Below are 22,219 nucleotides of genomic sequence, written 5' to 3' on the forward strand. Positions count from 1 at the left end.
GGGCAAAGTAAGTTTTATAAATAATTTAAAATTAGTTAACGACTTCTCTATTCTTTCCTATCAGACTCTACTGTTAGGAATTAAAAATGAAGCAGCAAAGATACCCTGACCCACTCCATTCTTGCTAATGTTCCATCTACAACATTTCTAATTAGGCAGAAATTCATGTACTTCAGCTAAGCGGTAATGAAAAGTGATTCATTTGCTGAATAAGAGATGAGAGAGTGTGTAATTAGCTGACTGTGGTTTTTAATCTTTCAACAATTCAATGTGTTTAAATTAGTTTCAGAGAATAGGAGCTTTCAAGTGTTGTTACTTCAGAGCAATCAAGCCAGGCTCTAGTGGCAGCGTGGAGAATATCTTCACTGGTACTTAAAAGTAGTCTTAAATGAACTTTCTCTTCACATTGAGAGGTAAAGCAGCATCTTCTCAGACATACATGGTTCTCAAAAGGAAATAAATATTTTGTTTCTAATAAAACGCTAAAGCATGTTTTGTATTATGCCTTCTTCCAGTGTTGTATCTCTGAGGACAGAAGGGAGCCCCTGCCTCAGTTGTGACTGCACCTCAACATACAATTTGCTATCTTACAGTATTCTTTGTTTCAGAGCCTATGAAAGAGGAAGACAAGGATTGCCTGATCTGGGGTCCATTCAGTCTGCTGATTTGTCTCTGAAGGGGTTAGTTACTAAGTGATACTTAAAGAAAGGTCTGACTACCCCAGAATAATTTGGAGTTGGTGGGAAGGGAGAGGAGACCAGATGGTGGAGTAGAAAGACTTAAGCTCACCTCCTCAACCTCCTCTCATGAAAACATCTGAATCACAAATATGCTGAACAACCATTGACAGAAAAGACTGGAACCTACCAAAAAACATACTCTACACCCAAAGAAGCAGCCACACAAGATGGTAGAAGGAGCACCTCCACCTATATAGTCAAATCCCATACATGCCAAGTGGACACCCACAAACTAGAAAATAATTACATCACAGAGGTTTTCCCATTGGAGTGAAAGTTCTGACCCCAAGTCAGGCTCCCCACACCGGGAGTTTGGCATCACCAGGAGCCCTCAGAGCATTTGGGGCTTAGTGCAGGAGCTCCACAGGACTGGGGGAAACAGAAACTTCATTCTTGCAGGGGACATACAAGGTTTATGTGTACTGGGACCCAGGGCAAAGCAGTGACTTCACAGGAGCCTGGGCCAGACCTACCTGCAGGTCTTGGAGGGTATCCTTGGGAGGCAGAGGTCAGCTTTAGGTCACTGTGGAGCCAGCAACACTGGTGGCGCAGGTCTCAGAATACTTGGCATGAGCACTCCTGGAGGTTGCCATTTTGGCACTCAGACCTGGTCCCACCCATCAGCAGACAAGTTGCCTAAAGTTTTCTTGAGCCCACAGCGGCCTCTAAACTTACACTTGACAAGTCCTGCCCACCAGAGGGACAAGACCCAGCTCTATCCACCAGTGGGCAGACATCAGTTCCTCCCACCAGGAAGCCTGCACAAGCCCCTGGGACCAACCAGGGGGCAAACACCAGAGCAAGGGGGACTATAATCCTTCAGCCTGTGGAACAGACTAAGAACACAAAGTTAAACAAAAAGAGACATCAGAGAAGTATGTTCCGGACAAAAGAACAAGATAAAACCCTGGAAGAACAAGTAAGTGACGTGGAGATAGGCAGTCTGCCAGAAAAAGAATCCACAATAATGATAGTAGAGATGATCCAAGGTCTCAGAAGAAGAATGGAGGCAGAGATGGAGAAGAGAATAAATGTTTAACAAAGCGCTAGAAGATTTAAAGAACAAGGAGATGAAGAATACAATAACTTAAAAAATACACTGGAAGGAATCAACAGCAGAGTAAATGAGGCAAAAGAACAGACAAACGAGCTGGAAGATAGACTGGTGGCAACCACTGCCACAGAACAGAAGCAAGAAAAAGAATGGAAAGAAATTGGACTTCTGTGCCATTATTACATTATTGGAGTTCCAGAAGGAGAAGAAAGGGCCTGAGAAAATACGTGAAGAGATAATAGCCCAGAATTTCCCTAACATGGGAAAGGAAACACGTAAGTCCAGGAAGCACAGTGAGTTGTCCCACACTATTAACCCAAGGAAGAACATGCCAAGACACGTATTAATCAACTGGACAAAAATTAAAGAGAAAATATTAAAATCAACTAGGGAAAAGCAACAGTAACACAAAGGAATTCCCATAAGGCTATTAGCTGACCTCTTCAGCAGAACTGAAGGCCAGAAGGGAGCGGCATGATATATGTAAAAGGAAAGGGAAAAAAACCTACAACCAAAATTACGCAGCAAGGCTCTCATTCATACTCGATGTAGAAATCGAAAGCCTTTCAGACAAGCAAAAGGGGAGAGAATTTAGCACAAACCAGCCTTACACTAAGTGCTAAAGGAACGTCTCTAGGTGGGAAGGAAAAGGCCACAACTAGAAAAAAAGCAAGTTGCAAATGGGAAAGCTCATCGGTAAAATCAAACACAGTAAAGGCAGGAAATCATCCACACACAAAAATATGGAAACCAGCAATCATGACAGTGCAAATGCAGGATACTGGAAATGTATTTGAAATTAAGAGATCAGCGACTTAAAACCTATCAGTCTTGTATATGTAGAGACTGCTATATTCAAACTTAATGGTAACCACAAACTAGAAATCTACGCTGGATGTATACATATACACAAAAGAAGAGGCAATCCAAATGGAAAACTAAAAACAGTCATCAAATCACAAGAAACGAAAAGAGGAAAGGGAGAAAAAAAGACATACAAACACAAATCCAGAACAATTAACAAAATTTGTAGTTGGCAAGAAAATACTCTTTACTGATATGTAGGACTCCCTTTTGTCCATCCTATACCTCTTTCCCTTTTTACTTTTCAGCAGTTTCTCTGTTGTATATGGGCTTTTTTTTGGTTTTTTTTGTTTTTGTTTTTTTCCTTCCCTAGGGCCACACCTGCAGCACGTGTCCAGTTGGAGCTGCAGCTGCTGGCCTACACCACAGCAACAGCAATGCAAGATCTGAGCTGCGTCTGTGACACACACCACAGCTTGCAGCAATGCCAGATCCTTAACCCACTGAGCAAGACCAGGGTTTGAACCCACATCTTCATGGATACTAGTCGGATTCTTAACCACTCAGCCACAACAGAAACTCCTATTGTATCTATTTTTAATTTGCCTAGTATTGTGGGAGAGGGAGAATTAGTTACTTCTTAGCAGGTTACATAGGATATATGAATCTCTATTGCCAGTTCAGATTCACTTTTTCCCTCTTGAAACTTTTTTACTTCTCTGATGTGATCTTCAGGAACCATAAATGTACATAGTGTTCTTGTATAGTACTTTGGATATTTACTTTTTTGTTTAAAATAAGTTGCCTGAATGATACCTATAATGCTATTGTTTAGGAGCTAGTCATTAATAAGATGAGGGCTATAGTTACTTATATTTGGAGAGAAGGGCTAATAACTTTTTTCTTCTCAAATACTTATGAAACAGTAAAATCTAACTGTCTAAACATAGAACATACATTATGGTAAGTAGATTTCTCAAGTAAACTGGCTTTGTGTGTCAGCTCTCTTGGGAGACAGCACTTTATTGTGGAAAGAACACGGACTTGAAAGCAGACAGATCTAATCTCGTTTTAACCCCTAGCTGTGTGACCCCTTGATCCATTCATCTGACTTTTCTGCACCTGAATACATTTGTTTTAAAATGAACTTAAGGGAGTTCCCATCTGGCTCAGTGGAAATGAATCTGACTAGTATCCATGAGGACACAGACAGGTTCAATCCCTGGCCTCACTCCAGCACTGCCGTGAGCTGTGGCGTAGGTCACAGATGTGGCTTAGATCTGGCATTGCTGTGGCTGTGGTGTAGACCAGCGGCTACAGCTTGATTCAGCCCCTAGCCTGGGAACCTCTATATGCTGTGGGTGCAGCTCTAAAAAGACATAAAATGAACTTAAAAATCTGGACACACTGGATAATTAAAATGCTAAGGGAAATCCAGCAGGAAATTGTAAGTGAGCTGTTTGGTGAATGTATGGACTCCCACTTACCGCATTAGTGCAGATGTGAGGTAGAGAACTGTGAAAGTGAGCTCTTTGATTTGCCACACAAGCAACCCACATTAGAATGTTCTCAGCTCTCAGAAGTAGTAGAGATCTCAGTTTTTCTATAGACTTCTTGCAGTTTTGTTGACTTAGATCTTGTTATTCTTCTAATAGCCAGAGAAGCAATCCAATATAAAGACTAAAAAAAGAAAAAAAAATGCATTAAAGAGGATTTTCTGTTTACTTTTAACTCATTAAGACCAATTCTTGTGTCTTCCTTCTGTGATAATGGCAGCCTTGCTAGTGCACTGTTCTCAAAGACATGATGAGAAGCTCCTGGCACCTTCCCGCTGCCGTGGCCTCCCCCAGTGGGTAGGGAATCAGCATGCAACCAAGTCAAATACTTGGCTTCCGAGGGATTTTGGAAGGATTTAAAAGTACTGATAGGCAAACCGTTTTCATTTGTTACCCTTTAAAATGTGTCATTACTTTAAATAACTGAATCCTAGACGATGAAACCCTACATTTCTTTTCCACTTGATTTTTCTTAACCGTCTGTCTTGCACCTGTGTTCTTTAAATCCTCAAGCACATTCTTCCACTTCATAATGAGACAAAATTGCTTAGAGTTGGTATACAGAGCAGTCTGACCTCGACTCCATAATGCCATTAAAAATTAATGAGAACCACAAAGAGCTTTTCTTTATGTGGGCCATATTTATCAATATTTACTGTATTTGAAATAAAAACAAACTTTAAAAACATTAATTGGTTTTATAGTAGCAACTCATTACCTGCCAAATTACAATTTTATTAAAACTTGTTTTCTGAAATAAAAATTTGTGAGAAGAATGGTATTGTTTCCCATTTCTCAAAACCTGACGAGACAATATAACGGGATTCTCTTTACTTGCTTCTGCACTCAGGCTCCTGTGCCATGTTGTTTTGGTGGAAATACATGAAACAAATCCAGCCTTAGGAACATGTGGTTAGAAAAGGTAGAACCTCAGAGGCCCCCTGAATGGGTCTCAGGGCTCCCTAGTGGTCCTCAGGCCATACTTGAGAAACTGCTTACTGTCTGCTGAGAATTAGCTGGTAAGTATTTCCCAGTAACTGTGTATCCATTTACTTGATTTATCCTATTTATAAGGTGATCTGCTTGAGATACAAAGAATTTAGTTTTGCCTTTCACTTCAGTCACAAGTAAAATGCCTGTCATAAGTAGCTGCTCTCTGGACCCAGAATATTAAAAATTGGTGCCATCATAGCTTTTGCTCAGTTTTTAAGATTCTTCTGATACATCATGTTTATGTACTAGCTATTATAATTATGAAGAGTAAATTTCTTACCCACTTCAGGTTTTATAGGAGAGCTTAGGTTGAGAGACTGGGTTAAGTGCTCATGGAATTGTAAACCTTTTGAACCTCTTTTTCTATCCTTTGAGAATAAAGTGGGTCAAACCTAAAGGCCTCTTGTTTGCAAGGGGCCCTGGCCACTTTGTATACTGTGTTCACAGAAGGCTGGAGAAATAGTGCACCCACATTTATTAGTGTTCCTTATGAATCCTAGACAAATTTGATCCCCAAGATCAAGGTTCCCCGCTTCTTCGTGAAATCATAAGAGCAAGCTCTGTCTTTAGATACATCAGCTCCCTTCACTCCCTATGGAACAATGACCTGATAAATACAGAACAAGGTGTCAGAAACCAAATAACCAAAAGTAGCTTTGCAAAGACTATTATGCGGTGTCCTCAAAACATATTTCCAGTAACTGATCACCATGGTCAGCCTTCAGCAGGTATGTTTGCCAGAGTTTTTATCATGGCAGGTCGGGGGTGGGGGCAGGAAATCCTAGGTGGAATTCCCTCCCATGTCAAAAGAGCTTCATTTTGGAAAAATGCATAGAGTAGTCACAAAGTCAGCTTTTGTTAAAGAATGAAGTGTTGAAGATATGACCTTTTGTGTCCGGTAATTTATAAGGCAGCTTTATTGGACAGTATCTTCTAAAATGCAGCTAAAATATTAGGTAGTAGACTAGATTTTTTTCATGATATTTCACTTCTTGATAATCAAAAATTAAATCGAGGAAAACAATCCCAAAACATACATGATAGAAATGTAGACAGTCCAGACCCTCCCAACTAGGAAACAAGACTGCAGTGCGGTGAGGCGCCACCACAGCAGAGCACCCCACCCACGTTTTCCTCCCAGTGTTTGCTCATCTGTGAGATGTAAAGAATGTGAGAAGGGGCCACCCAGCTATGTGAACTGCACATGTAAAAACTCCAAGTGGAGAAAAAACACCTAGTAGATGTGTCTCGAGCTTGATGTAAATGGAGTGGGATTAGAGACAAAGCTAGGACATGGTAATAATCGATGCTTTGGGTGCTGAGCTAAGTAATTATTTCAGCCTTCTCAAAAGTTCCTTAGGGGACTATGGCCACCAGAGATGATATATTCTAAAGGCCTGCCTTGCTTTCGTTGCCATGGTTGTCACAGGGCTCACTTTAAAACTTGGCTTGAGTTGGAAAACAGCATGGTAATAGTTTGATATTTACTCTTGGACCAGAAATACATTAAGAGTATTTATATGTGAAAGATAAGATTATTTTTATATCTAAGGGATATTTCTAAAGACAAGTTGAGCATTTCAAATAGTCATTTGTATTTGCATATTAGTTTACATAGTGGATCCACATTCTTTTCCTCCTTGATATTCATAATAGCCCTAAGCTAAGGAGCTAAAATAGTTAGTATCCCCCTGTTTTAAAAATGAGGAAACAGGCTCCAAGAGAGCAAAACAGAGAAGCCGTGTCTTGCAGGATAGGTCTTTGGCTAGTTTCATTCCACTATTCCTCATTACTCCTCTATTAACATTTCAGACCTTTTATTTTATAAAGACTGTATATGCCATATAGATATACTGTCAGCTTTTTCTTGCATATCATTGATCTCTGATCACATCATCCCAGATGCCATGTAATGCTCTACACATAGAAGACAGCAAGGAAATATCTGTTAACTAATATTTTTTTAAGTAGTTTATGAAATCTGTTTACATTTTCTAAAGGTCACCAGCAGGAGATAAGCCACAGAGTAAATAAAAATGGATCTCTTTTGCAGAGTAAACCTTTTGTTTGTTTTGTAGAAATGGTGATAAAACTTGCATAAGACATTAGCTAAATCTCAAAGGCAAAAAATTCCAGCAGGTGTGGACTAGCGCAACACAAAGGCTCCTCAAGGGATGGAAAGTCATATTAAGAGCAAGCTGGAGGAGTTCCCATTGTGGCACAGTGGAAACAAATCCGACTAAGAACCATAGGGTTGCAGGTTTGATCCCTGGCCTTGCTCAGTGGGTTAAGGACCCAGTGTTGCTGTGAGCTGTGGTGTAGGCTGCAGACACGGCTCGGATCTGGTGTTGTGGTGGCTGTGGTGTAGGCCAGCAGCTGTAGCTCTGATTCGACTCCTAGCCTGGGAACCTCCATATGCTGTGGGTGCAGCCCTAAAGAACAAAATCAAACAAACAAAACAAACAAAAGCAGAGCAGGCTGCAGTATAGTTGGTTGACCCTGGATTGCTTGTTTAGGGAATGAATCCATTTCAAAAAGAGCACTGTACTGTTTTCTATAGATTATGTGCTCTTTGCAATTTTTTATTTCCTCCTGTGATTCTTGCATTTGAGAAATTAAATTAAGATGCCCAGTCATCAAATAAAAGTAGAAATGGAATTTCCAGATTGACGATGTTCTTAAGGGAATATCTGAATTGATATCTTTAGAATAGGATTCTTCAAGGGCACTTAGAAACATTCAGGGGCCAAGATGGAGGGTAGAAAGACCTACTTACTTCCTCTCATGAGCAGACCAAATCACAACTATCTGCAGAACCATGATAAAAAGACTAGAATCTACCCAAAAAGATCTTTTACAATTAAAGACATAAAGATCCACAATGAATTGGGTAGGAGGGGTGGGCTCACAATATAATCAAATCCGGAATCCCTGGGTGGGCAATGCACAAACTGGAGAATAATTATACTGAAGAGGTTTCTCCCACAGCAGTGAGAGTACTGAGCCCCATGTCAGCTCCCTAGCCTGGGGGCCAGCACGGGAAAGACAAGGCCCCAGAGCATTTAGCTTTGAAGGCCAGTGGAGCTTAATTTCAGGAGCTTCACAGAACGGGTGGAAATAGAAAGTTCACTCTTAAAGGATGCACGCAAAATCTCACGTGCACCAGGACCCAAGGTAAATACAATAATTTGACAGGAACCTGGGCCAAAACTACCTACTGGTCTTGAAGAGTCTCTCAGAGAGATGGGAAGGGGACAAGGGGGGGGGGGGCGGTGGGCAGCTGCAGCTCACCCTGGGGTCATGGACACTGGCAGTAGCCATATTTAGGAGCTCCTTCTCCTGTGTGGACACTCCTGCTGGCAGCCACCATCTAAAGATCCTCCCTTTAGCGCATTAACACTAAGACTGGCCCAACCCAACAGCCTATAGGTACCACTGCTGGGATGCCTCAAGCCAAACAACTATCTAGGCAAGGACAAAGCACCACCCATCAGCAGACAGGCTGCCTAAAGACTTTCTGAACTCACAGCCACCCCTAAGCATGCCCTTGCCCACCAGAGGACCAAGACCCAGTTCCACTCACCTGTGGGCAGGCAACAGTCCCACCTCCAGGAAGCTTGAAGAAGACTCTGGACTAGCCTCACCTACCAGGGAGCAGACACCAGACACAAGAAAACCACAATCTCACAGCCTGTGGACCCAGCCCACCCACAGAAGGTCAGACCCTGCCCTGGGAGTGGCTAGGCCCTGGTCCTATCCACCAGCAGGCCAACACAACTTATGGGACACCCCCGAACCCATACCCAACTGTCAGGAGCCAGCCCCCTTCCCTGCCCCTGCCACCAGTGATCTGACACCAGGTCTGGGATCCCTGGGTCCTACAGCCAGACTCAAGGATCCAGCTCTGCCTTCTGGTAGTCCAGATCTTGCGTCACCCACCTTTGGGTGAGCAACAGCTCCAGAATCTTTTGGACCCTGACTTCACCCAAAAATAAGCCAGCACTAGCCCCAGGGCCCCCTGGGGTTTCTCTACCAGCCACCTCATGACCAGGTCCCATTAAACAGCAGCCAGTAGCATCCACACAAGCAGGGCCTATTAACCAATCAAGATAGGGCCAACCAAGCCTACCAGAAATCCACATAGTCAGCCACCAGAACAGAAGGACCATGCAGCCCTTGTAGGGGGAATCCCCAGGGCATATGGTTTGGGTGACACGAGAGGCGTGTGCTGCTGGGATACACAGGATGCCTCCTAGAGTGGCCACTTCTCCAAGGTCAGGGAACTTAACTAACCTACTTTATACATAAAAATACAAATAGCAACTCAGACAAAATGAGGTGGCAGAGGAACATGTTCCAGGGGAAGGAACAAGACAAAACTCCAGAAGAGGTAAGTGAGGTAGAGATAGGCAACCTACCTGAGAAAGAATTCTGAGTAAAGATGATCAAAGAATTCAGGAAGAGAACAGATGCCAGAGAAGTTAGAAGTGTTTAACAAAGAGTTAGAAAATATAAAGAGCAACCAAACAGAGATGAAGAATACAATAACTGAAATGAAAAATATACTAGAAAGAAGCAATAGTATCCTAAAAGATACAGAGGAATAGATCAGTGAGCTGGAATTCAGAGTAGTGGAAATTATTGCCACTGAACAGAAAAAAAAAGAGTGAAAAAAAAAAGAGGCTTCTGGGACAATAAGCACATTAATATTCACATTATAAGGGTTGCAGAAGGAGAAGAAAGAGATAAAGGGCCTGAGAAAAATATGTGAATAGATAATAGCTGAAAACTTCCCTAATCAGGGACAGAAAACACTCAAGTCCAGGAAGCAAAACAAGTCCCATACAGGATAAACCCAAAGAGAAACACTGATAAACCAAGATAAAACCCCAGAGATACACCAAGACACATTGTAATCACAATCATGAAAATTAAAGAATATTAAAAGCAGAAAGAGAAATGCATCAAATAACATAAAAGGTAAGCCCCATTAGGCTATCAGCCGATTTCTCAGCAGAAACTCTACAAGCCAGAAGGGAGTGGCATGATATATGTAAACTGATGAAAGGGAAAAACCTACAACCAAGAACACTCTACCTATCAAGGCTCTCATTCACAGTCAAAGGAGAAATCAAAAGCATCACAAACAAGCAAAAACTAAGAGAATTCAGCATCGCCAAGCCAGCTTTACAACAAATACTACAGGAACTTCCCTAGGCAGGAAAGAAAAGCCCACAACTAGAAACAGGAAAACTGCAAATGAGAACATGCACTGGTAAAGGCAAACATACAGTAAAGGTAGGAAATCATCCACACACAAAAGATAAAAGTAGTAAAACTATCTATATCCACAACAAGCAGTTATGGGATACAAAAAACAATTAGATGTAAAACATGGTATTGAAACCAGTAAATGTGAAGGGAGAATTAAATATATGGCTTTAAGAATGCATTTGAAATTAAGAGACTGTTATAAAGGGTATTTAGAAATTCTTGGCAATTTGAAAACCCTAGTTTGATTGCCATTAATTGAACTACATTACTTTTGATAGGAAAAAAGTAGCTTTAATGAAAATAGAAAATTAAGTTTGAGGCATAACTGACCCATTTTTTTTTTATTAACTGACCCATTTTTTTAAGTCATCTTTACAGGAAAGTGGTAAGATCAGATAAAAGAAATATTAAAGTAACTTTAATATTAATTAATTTACTAGGTTTCTCAATGTTGTCCTTTGGACCTAATTCCTATAATGAACTAAGGAAAGGATATTGTGGCTGAAATTTTTCAGTTGTTCAAAATGTTTCACTTACTTTTAACTCCTCCAACCTGGACATGCATGTATATCTCCACATGTACAATCTGTCTATACATATTTTAATTATATAATAAATGTTGGCTCTTAAATACTCTCTCTTCACCAAAATTTTTAGATGTCCCGAGAGCTCTCAAATTTGAATGATAAAAAAGGGTGCCATAAGGTATCTCTTTAGTAATTAACTAGTTCTTTAATAAGGCCTCAATTACTTTGTTTCATGATAAGGAAAAAAAAATGTTCCAAGACAGAGTTAGATTCGACATCTGGGAACCTCCTAACAGCTGGCTACCTAATGAATATGCATCTGCTTAAAAGGCTGTAGTCCATTAATAAACCAATAGATGTAAAGCAGAAACAATCTTTGTCAGCTTCAAATGAGATTGGATGCAATGTGCTGTGAAGTGTCACTGTCACATTGAATTGAGTTTGGGAGGTTAACAGTCAACTGTTATCTACTCATGCCTTTGTAGCTCTACACTTGTGCCAACACTCTCCCCAAACTACTGGCCATGCTTCTGATGTACCACTTCTTTCTCCTGAGTGCCTAATTTGAGGCTTACAATGTCTGTGTTTCAAAAATGTCTTTCATTCTGTTTCACTAAAGCATACATTTGCCAAGACTCTTTTAAAACAAAGGAGTCTTTTCCAGATGGGAAAGGCAGGAAATATCAGGATCAACTAAGTGCAAGATGGACTTGGAGTGAACTGGAAACTCTTTAGAATGAAACTTCCGTGTGTCTGCAGGTGACCTAGGAACTGCTGGGTCCCTCTAAGGGAACCCCTCACTCCCTCTGCAGGCAGTGAGTCAAGTATTGATAACCCATCTAAATGAGACCCTCAAGGGAGTTCCCGTCATGGCTTGGCAGTAACAAACCTGACTAGTACCCATGAGGATGCGGGTTTGATCCCTGGCCTCGATCAGTGGGTTAAGGATCTGGCATTGCCACCTCTTCGACCACAGCTCATGGCAATGCCAGATCCTTAACTCACTGAGCAAGGCCAGGGATCAAACCCACATCCTCATGGATCCTAGTTGGGTTCATTAACCACTGAGCCATGAAGGGAACTCCCTCTGTCTTCTTTTTTAGCACATGGAAGTTTCCAAGCTAGGGGTGGAGTTGGAGCTGCAGCTGCTAGCCTGTGCCACAGCCACAGCAACATGAGATCCAAGCTGCATCTAACCGGCACCACAACTCAGAGTAATGCTGGATCCCTGACCCACTCAGCGAGACCAGGGATGAAACCTGCATCCTCATGGATACTTATCAGATTCGTTCTGCTGCGCTACAATGGGAACTCCCAGAATTTCACCCCTTTTAAGGCTGAATAATATTCCATTGTGTATACATAACACATTTGGTTTATCCACTCATCTGTGAATTAAACATAAACTGTTTCCAGTTACCGGTTATTGTGAGGAATGCTGCTTTGAACATGGGAGCAAAAATACCTGTTCGAGGCCCTGCTTTCAATTGTTAGATATATTCTCAGAAGTGAAATGTTGGATCATGTAATAATTCCATGTTTAATTTTTAGGAAGTGTCATTTGGCTCATTTTGGATTTCTGTTCACCTTACCTTGATGTGCAGCCCTTGATCAGGTTCCATTTTCTCACCTTGGTCTTTTCAAGGAGAAAGCCCAATGCAACCTTACACTTTATACTTTTTATTTTTGATTTTTTTTCTCATTTTGTGGCTAGAAAAAAAATAAAAATGCACACCATGGGAATAAGTTTTAAAGTGGGAATTTAGACCCATCCACTCCCCACAAAAGAAAAGTGATTTATTACAATGTGGTATTCTGTCACCAGCTGAGAATTTTGAACATCTTTTAAAGAATCTATCAAATACACATGTTAAGCCTGTAATCTCTGAGCTATGTTAGTGACTCTTTGTTAAATAAAACATCACCTTGAATTCCTACACAGAGATTATCATCTTATTTGTAGGGATGTAAGATCCATTTCTCCCCCAAAACATATGAAAATTGACACCAGAACTACCTCCCCACTTAACATGGTCCTATTACAGATGGAAGACCAAACATCAGAAACTCCAAGGGATGAACTGGCCGACTGATACAGGAAAGTGAGTTTGTAGGGAAGGGCGGCTTGTGTTGTTCATGTAACTGTGACAATATCCTACACCACAAACCAGGAGGAAATCAGATATTTGGATATGTGGTAATATTCTCTAACCCTGAATAAGGGAGGAGATGTTTATTTGAAGGAATTCCAATGCCACACTCAGGCAGACACTATCAGGCAGATACAATCATACTCACATCATTTTCAGTACAAGTATGACAAAAAATTAAATTTTTGTTTAAGAAAAAAAATTCCTTTAAAAACTGTGATGCACCCTGTATGTACTCCTGCATATCTCAAACATTAGAAAACAAATTACTTAAACTTAATGTAAATAATAATGTTCATTCATCCCTTGTCATTTATTTGCAAGGCAACTTCCTTTTATTATTCATTTTTCCCTCCCTTTACCTCACCAAATTTCAAAACTGGACAGATAGTAGGTTCAGTTGGTTTCAGCTGGGAGTGCAGTGTGAGATGGTATTTTTCTCTGCTAAGGTATATGCTATATTTTTATTGTTATATAGTAAGTATGGAACTCACATTGAGGATTTTTCCATGGGCTTCCCATAACACATACATTCTCAGGATTCAGCCATCAGTTCTGTGGTTCATAAAATTCATCAGTAATATTAAGTCACTATTTAAAATCCTATCACTTTTAGGAGTTCCCGTCGTGGTGCAGTGGTTGACGAATCCGACTAGGAACCATGAGGTTGCGGGTTCGATCCCTGCCCTTGCTCAGTGGGTTGACGATCCGGCGTTGCCGTGAGCTGTGGTGTAGGTCGCAGACGTGGCTCGGATCCCGCGTTACTGTGGCTCTGGTGTAGGCTGGTGGCTACGGCTCCGATTAGACCCCTAGCCTGGGAACCTCCATATACCGTGGGAGCAGCCCAAGAAATAGCAAAAAGAAAAAAAAAAAAAAAAGAAGGAGTTTTCTTGCAGTGCAGTGGGTTAAGGATCCAGTATTTTTACTGCAGCAGCTCAGTTTGCTGCTATGGTGTTGGTTTGATCCTTGGCCCATCCTGCATGCGGTGGGAACAGTCAAAAAAACAAACAAACAAACAAAAAACCACACAAAACAAAACAAAAAAAAAATGAAAAGGAAAAAGAACAACAAAATAAAATATCCAAGATCTGCTCAGGAAATATACAGGGACACCTTTGCTCTGAATCAACAAATATCTTTTCCATTCCCTCTGCCATTATTCTCATTTGAACTCAGAATGACTCCTCGCAAATACCTTGTAACAGCTTCCTAACTGGTTCACATGTTTCTAACCTTCCTTTCACATTTCTAACCATCCCTTCAGATGTCTTACACATCTCTCCCTCACTCATAAACTATCAGTGGCTCCCCATTCCCAAATGAATCAAGTCTAGATATTCAAGGCCATCAAATCCCAGGCTACCTTTCCAGATTTTATCCGCTGGCTCTGCTCACATGTGCAAACCAAAAGAAATTGCTCCCCTGTCCTGGCACCACCAGAAACTGGTCTCTTCCACTAACCCTGCTCCAGGCCAGTCCTGAACCAGGACTCAAGCGGCCTTTACTTGGACTCAGGATCTGTCAACTGAAATACCCATGTTTTTCCATGAAAACTGAGAAATCCCAGGAGAAGGTGTCTGTCTTTTTCCTTGGGTATCAATAATAACAGGGAGTAAGCACTTATAGCTGATAGTTCCCTCTCTGCATGGAAAAAAATAGTAACATTATACATGGTTATATTAACCTTTATTATTAGCTATGTGCCAGGCACCATGCCAAAACGTTTACATATCTTCTCCCATTGAATTTTCATGATGACCTATCAGCTGGTCTTACAACAAAGTTACAAGCTTCTGTAGGGCTTTGACTTCTGTAGAAGCAGGAATAAGCCAGGTGTTGGGTGGGGTCAGATGTGCCCTGGAAAAAACCTCTTAAATTGTACATGGTTTTGTGGATAAAAAAACTACACAACAATATATATGTATAAACACAGAGCTATGTATAGCATTCAATAAAAAATGGAGTATAATTCTATGGCTCTGAGTCTTTAAACACTAGGACACATTCCAAGTTCATATGAGAGTCAGGTGGAAACTGAACACATCCAAGGAAATAGCAGACTTGGGTCTCCCATTATCTCTTACAGGCCAAACATGCAAGAAGAACAAAGGGCCACAGAAGAGCGTACAGTCTTTCAAGTGCTACTGAAATAGCATGCAAATCCACAGTACAGGCTTCACTTTCCAGATTAAGAGCAAACTGGGGGTCAGCAGAGTTAGAGAAAATTGCTCATGGTCCTGGCAGCCCTGCAGTTGCACCAGATCTAACTCCCAAGACTATGCTGTTAACCAACCTGCTGAATGTGTAGAGTGTGGCCCTTTTGATCTGCGCTTGAATGTGCTCACCCCATGCTGCTCTGAATTGTGACTGATCCACTGTCTTTCTTCCAATGGTGAATGTACAGGCCTGTTGACTTGGCTGCCACAGCACTCAGAACACAGCTACTAAAGAAGTGGGATGGCTGAGCTGCCCAAATTCACGCCTGTCTGGGTGTTAGGCTGTTATACAGATTGGTTCTTCCTTTACCATGCAGTAGACATTTTTGTTTAAAAAAAAAAAAAAAAAAGACTCTTCTGCCCATCATGCGTCAATTACACTAGGCTGACTAGTAAGTATGTGAGCTTACTTTTCCAGAAGGAGAAACTGAGGTCCTATAACTTTGTTGATAGAGCTAGGAGAAAAACTGAGAGAATATAAAAGTGAATTCTCCAATATGATCTTGGCTAACACCAAATGAAATAATTCTTTAAAACAGAAATCTGTGATTTGGGAGGAGAACCATTGGCACTGACAGAGCTGAGAATCTTGACTTCTCAGTGATTCAGATCAGTGGATGGCTGGGGGAACAGAGGTCCTGAACCACATCACACGTCCATCAATGGCAGAGCTAGGAGGAGCCTGAGAACCTGGCTGAGGGCTGAGCCTTGCAAATTTTACACTTCCACACGGAAGAGACAAGCACCTCAAAGTTGAGGATATAATCTGTTGCTTGATTATACATGTTAAGACAGGCAACAAAACCCATTAAAGGAAGGTCTAGCGAATATGTTGTCAGTTTTAAATACCTCAAGGCAATACTTCCCAACTTGTGGTGCTTTGGGGTTTTTGCTTGTTTGGGTAGTTTGGTCATTTGGGGTAGCACATAGAAAAAAAATGTTTTTTGAATATTTTTAAAGGATTTCCCCCCCAGCTTTATTGAGTTATAACTGACAAAACTTCAAGATGTTTAAATCGCATATTGTGACAGTTCGATATACACATACAGTGTGAAACTATCCACCCCATCTAGTTCATTCACACATCCATCACTTATTTTTTTGATGAGACCATTTAAGTTTTCCTCTCTCACCAACTTCAGTTATATAATACAGTATGAGCTACAGTCACCATGTTTTACATCAGATCCTCAGACCTTATCCACCGTATAAGTCAAAGTCTGCACTTTTTACCAACCTCTATTTCCCTCACCTCCCACTCACATTCTACATTTTGTTTCTATGAGTTTGACTTTTTCTTTTGTCTTTTTAGGGCTGCACCCACAGCATATGGAGGTTCCCAGGCTAGGGGCTGAAGCAGAGCTATAGCTGCTGGCCTACGCTGCAGCCACAGCCATGTCAGATCTGAGCCACGTCTGCAATCTACACCACAGCTTATGGCAACACCAGATCCTTAACCCACTGAGTGAGGCCAGGGATTGAACCTGCGTCCTCATGGATGCTAGTGATTCATTTCCACTGAGTCACGATAGGAACTCTGAGTTTGACTTTTTTAAATTCCACATATAAGTGATACCATGTACCATTTGTCTTCCTCTGCTTACTTCATTTGTATAATGCCCTCAAGCTCTATCCACGCTTTGACAAACAGCAGCATTTCCTTCTTTCTTATGGTTGACTAATATTCCACCATACATATATTCCACCTCTTCTTTACCCATTCATCCACTGATAGACATGCAGGTCATTTTCGTATCTTGGCTATTATGAATGATATTACAGTAAACGTATCAGTACAGATATCTCTTTAATATCTTGTTTTCATTTCCTTTGGATATATACCAGACGTGGAACTGCTGGATCATATAGTAGTTCTATTCTTAATTTTCTGAGGAAACTCCATACTGTTTCCTACGTTAGCTGCACCAATTTATGTTCCCACCAACAGTGCATGAGGGTTCCCTTTACTCCACTTGTTATCTCTTATCTTTTTTTTTTTTTTTTTGTCTTTTGTCTTTTGTTGTTGTTGTTGCTATTTCTTGGGCCGTTCCCTCGGCATATGGAGGTTCCCAGGCTAGGGGTTGAATCGGAGCTGTAGCCACCGGCCTACACCAGAGCCACAGCAACACAGGATCCGAGCCGAGTCTGCAACCTACACCACAGCTCATGGCAACACTGGATCGTTAACCCACTGAGCAAGGGCAGGGACCGAACCCGCAACCTCATGGTTCCTAGTCGGATTGGTTAACCACTGCGCCACGACGGGAACTCCCTCTTATCTTTTTGATAGTAGCCATTCTGATAGGTGTGAGATGATATCTCATTGTGGTTTTTAAAAATTTAATAATTTCACACTTAGCTCTTTAAAATTTCTTCCTATTTAGGGCAAGTGAGTTTCGCATTCAATTTATGGTAGTGATATAAAAAAATCTTTTTGAAGAGGAGGAGATCTCCAAAGGACTGTAAGAAACAGCCTGTGATCCTTCACGTGTGAGGATGGTCTCTTGGACACACATCTTTTACTCAAGGGTGGATTCTTCAGGGTCTTCTGCCTTCCCTCCCTTTACCCTTCCTCAGGGTAGGTCTGGGCAGAGAGATATATTCTGTTTAATATACATTAAATATATTCTATTTAAGTGAAAATGAGAACATTTAAAGACAATTACTTCTAACTCATTTCACTCAGTATGAGATTCTCTAGTTCCATCAATGTTGCTGCAAATGGCATTTTGTCATTCTTTTTTATGGCTGAGTAGTATTCCATTGTGTATATATACCACATCTTCCTAATCCAATCATCTGTTGATGGACATTTGGGTTGTTTCCAAATTTAAAGACAATTACTTCTAAAATAACAACACCATGGTACTCTGACAAGGTAAAAATTGTGATAGTAATATGAGCAGGGCAGAACTTGAGGGAACACTGGTGTATAAAATGGAATGAATACACATCGCTTTGAAAGCTTTGACCACTGATCCCAAGAGAAACTCCAGGGAAGGTCAAAGGCCAGATTGTTCTGTTTAATGCATTTTCCATCCAGATTCTTTTTTTTTTTTTTTGGTCTTTTTGCTATTTCTTGGGCCCCTCCTGTGGCATATGGGAGGTTCCCAGGCTAGGGGTCCAATCGGAGCTGTAGCCACCGGCCTACACCAGAGCCACAGCAACGCGGGATCCGAGCCGCGTCTGCAACCTACACCACAGCTCACGGCAACACCAGATCCTTAACCCACTGAGCAAGGGCAGGGACTGAACCCGCAACCTCATGGTTCCTAGTTGGATTCGTTAACCACTGCGCCACGATGGGATGGGAACTCCCCCATCCTGATTCTAATGCAAGAAATGCCCCCAGGGCTCTTCCTCTCTAATTTTTTTTGGCAGCACCCAAGGCATGTGTAAGGTCCCAGGGCAGGGAGCAAACCTTCACCTTAGCACCAACCCGAAACACTGCAGTGCCAACGCCAGATCCTTAACCCACTGCGCCACAAAGGGTCTCCCCTAAAATGCTCTTAAGGTCCTCTTAGCAGATCTGTTCCCCGTCAACAAAAGGTACATTTCTTTAAGAAACCTTATTTATTTACCTTAGGTTACCTCAATTGTTCAGAGCAGTGATCTTCAAAGATAGGTTCACACAGGCCCTAGGTGAGAATGTCAGAGGATCCACGTGGCGTGACATGGATGGAATATCTATTTGTATTTATTTTATCTAAAATACAGAAAAATAATTTTACTAATTATTAACATACGGACTGACAATTGACCGATGTATATTCTATAAGTGTACACAGTGGCACACTAAACACCACTTTATGAATAGGATGTTCAGTCAAAAAGTGTGGTTACTACCAAGTGTGAGAAAGGGGTTGACAAGACCTAGGTCTTGCCCTTCTGATGTGTTTGCAACCTGTTGTCTCCAGGCGCGCCTGCTCTCTCTGCCCAGACCTACCCTGAGGAAGGGTAAAGGGAGGGAAGGCAGAAGACCCTGAAGAATCCACCCTTGAGTAAAAGATGTGTGTCCAAGAGACCATCCTCACACGTGAAGGATCACAGGCTGTTTCTTACAGTCCTTTGGAGATCTCAAAACTCAACCATCTTGCTCTACTTTCAAATTTCAAAAAGGAAAGAAGACCCAGGCCACAAATGGGCTGTATTCCCAAATCATCTTAAGAATGCATTTATAACTCAGAATTACTTTTTTTATAAAAATAGTTTACAGTAATTCATTTTCTTAGAGAAGATCAAGTTAATATTCACTGTGGCAGAAATAGACATTTGCAATGACAATTTACAGTTTTTAATGCTGTCACATTACTAGTGATTAAATAGAACAGAAAATGAATAAGAATAATTTATCTTGAACCATGTGGAAAGGGAAAGAAAGCCATGAGAATAAAATTAGAGACTTTTTATGAAGACTTTGAAAAGGCCTTCTTGTCTCCTTTGAGGACATGAAAAATATACAGACTGGCTTTTTTTTTTGTCCAAGTTCTCTGCAAAACTCACAGCTCTTTCTTAATACTAGAGTATCGCTAGTATACTCCTTTCAATTCCACTCATGATTAGCATCCATTTGAAGCTGGTAGAAAGAACAAAAATTCATTTGACTCAACAGAACTTTACCTATCAAAGTAATTATGCATTAATAGAGGGGTCTCCTTATATTTAATCTTTTCTTGTCTCAATCAAAAATAATGTTCTTAACACACGTCTCAGAGATAATTCAGCTTGTGCTAGGAGGTGGGTATATACTGTTCCTCAGGGGTATAAAAAAAGACCTAGCGGTTTACAAGTTCAGGTTCTATAACAGAGCAGGGCCCTATGGTCCTTCCCCTCAACATCTTTTGCACATCTTTTGTCTATAGAAAAACTTAAAAGAGTAAGTTTAATCAGAGAAATGAGAAAATGTAGGAGCAAAGGAAAACAATCAAATGAGACCAAATAATATTAGTTTAGTCATTAAACAAAGTCAGGGATCTTTAGTTCCTCCTCAAGGGTTATAGATATTTTTTTTTTTTGGTCTTTTTGTCCTTTTTGTCCTTTTTAGGGCTGCACTCGTGGCATATGGAAGTTCCCAGGCTAGGGGTCTAATGAGAGCTGCAGCCACTGGCTTACGCCAGAGCCACAGCAACACCAGATCCAAGCCACGTCTGTGACCTACACCACAGCTCATGGCAACACTGGATCCTTAACCCACTGAGTGAGGCCAGGGATCGAACCTGCAACCTCATGGTTCCTATTTGGGTTCATTTCCACTGCACCACAACAGGAACTCCAGATGATATTCTGAGTTGTATCCTCTGAGCTGTCTTATAGATACTGAAACCCCCAACGAATGGAAGAAGTTGACTACATGATGACCAGACAGTGGCCATGACATAAGATGCCACATTTCCGAGGAATGGTCTCAAGGAAATGGGAACAAACTGACCCTGGAACTGAAGGTCAACTGTACTTAAACAATCAAGATGACATTGATCAGACCACTCCATGTCCAATTTCAAGATGACTGTCAGAGCAGACCGTGCTGTTTCTGCATGTAGCCACTTTTCTCCACCTATAAAAGCTCTCCCCCACTGACTCTGTCGGGGAGTCAGCCCTTGAGACCGAAGTCCACCCTCCCCGCTGCTTGCCAGCATCTGAGATAAAGCAAACTTTCCTTTCCACCAACCTTGCCTCTTAATTGGCTTTAGAGTAGTGAGTAGCCAGACTCTACTTTCAGTAACAGTTCTACTTTGTTGGAACACTTTAGCTCACAATTGACAGAGATTATGAAGGCCCTTTCTAAGGTTTTTCCTTAGGGACCCAGGCAGGACGAAAATTTTTTCCATGTATTTGAGTAGTATGCACCTCAGATTTATATTGTTTGGGGTAGGTTGCTCTTCCCAAAGAACTTAGCATCCATGGTACAATGTGGAAATTTATGAACATCTTAAAAGTTTTATCAACACGTCATGAAGGAGCTAAAACAGACTGGAGATTCATAAAACATAGCCGTCACCACACCCAGAACAGTACATTGGCAGGAAGACTTAAGGAAAGAGACATTGGTCTCTCTGTGGTTTCTCACCTACCAGTGACACGCAACAAAATGCACAGAAGTTCATACTGGGGTCTGACTGCAAAAAAGGGCCCACCTTTGCAAAAGAATAGTAATAATGATGGCAGCATAATGATGTCATCTCTTGCTTGCCTTCAGCCTCTCTTACCTGCCACTGTCACTCCCACTCTGCATCACTGTCTCCCTGGTTGCCTTCTCCATTCACCTGCACTGACTTGAGAAGGACACCAAGCAGAAAACTGGTGAAACATGGAAAGGAATGAACTCTGAGTTGCTGAAGACCTTCCGGCCTATGTGCCATGTTACTTTCCTCAGAGAGGCCTTCCCCGATGACTTAGTTGCAAAGACCTGCCCTAGTTACCCTCCATCACACTGTCCCATTATCCTGATTAATTCTTTTCCTAGCACTTTGTACTGTCTAAAGTGGTTGTTTATCTTTTGTTTCCTTGCAATGTATGATTTGCGTCTCTCTTCCCTAATAGAATGTAAACACCATGAGAGCAGGGGACTTGTCTGCCCTATTCATGTTCATCCCAGGATCTCCAGTGCCTAGAAAGGTGCCTGGTTGAAGGAGGTGCTCAGCTGATAAATGTTGAGTCAGCAAATATCCTGAAATAGACAATAGGTAACACAAGCAGTGAACAGGAAGTAGACAGTAAAGACTCAATACACAGTAGTTCGATGATTTTTTTTATTATAATTTTGGTACCCAGAAAAATGACCAAATTGATGCTGACTAGAAAAAAATGACTGCAATTGGATGGTGTTCTTTCCCAGGCCAGCAAAAGGATCTGGTTCTTCTTGCCTCACCCTGTTCCTAAAAATAAGATTCCACCCCAAGCCTGAG

At 41.3% G+C, this 22,219-nt stretch overlaps 1 long non-coding RNA gene across 1 annotated transcript; it reads right to left on the minus strand.

The window, feature by feature from the left end:
• Positions 1 to 232: 232 nt before the first annotated feature.
• Positions 233 to 20,482, minus strand: LOC146395668 (uncharacterized). The gene is made up of 3 exons (XR_014830979.1): positions 18,896 to 20,482; positions 12,541 to 12,658; positions 233 to 4,278 (listed from the first exon to the last, which is right to left on the minus strand). It is a non-coding gene; the product is annotated as an uncharacterized LOC146395668 (long non-coding RNA).
• Between the last annotated feature and the right edge of the window lie 1,737 nt (positions 20,483 to 22,219).

The sequence above is a fragment of the Sus scrofa genome, chromosome 16 (genome assembly GCF_054392235.1).
Source record: "Sus scrofa isolate SSC_HxYL_T2T_F1_AM1 chromosome 16, Sscrofa_HxYL_maternal_Yorkshire_Landrace_v2.0, whole genome shotgun sequence".
NCBI classification, from domain to species: domain Eukaryota; kingdom Metazoa; phylum Chordata; class Mammalia; order Artiodactyla; family Suidae; genus Sus; species Sus scrofa.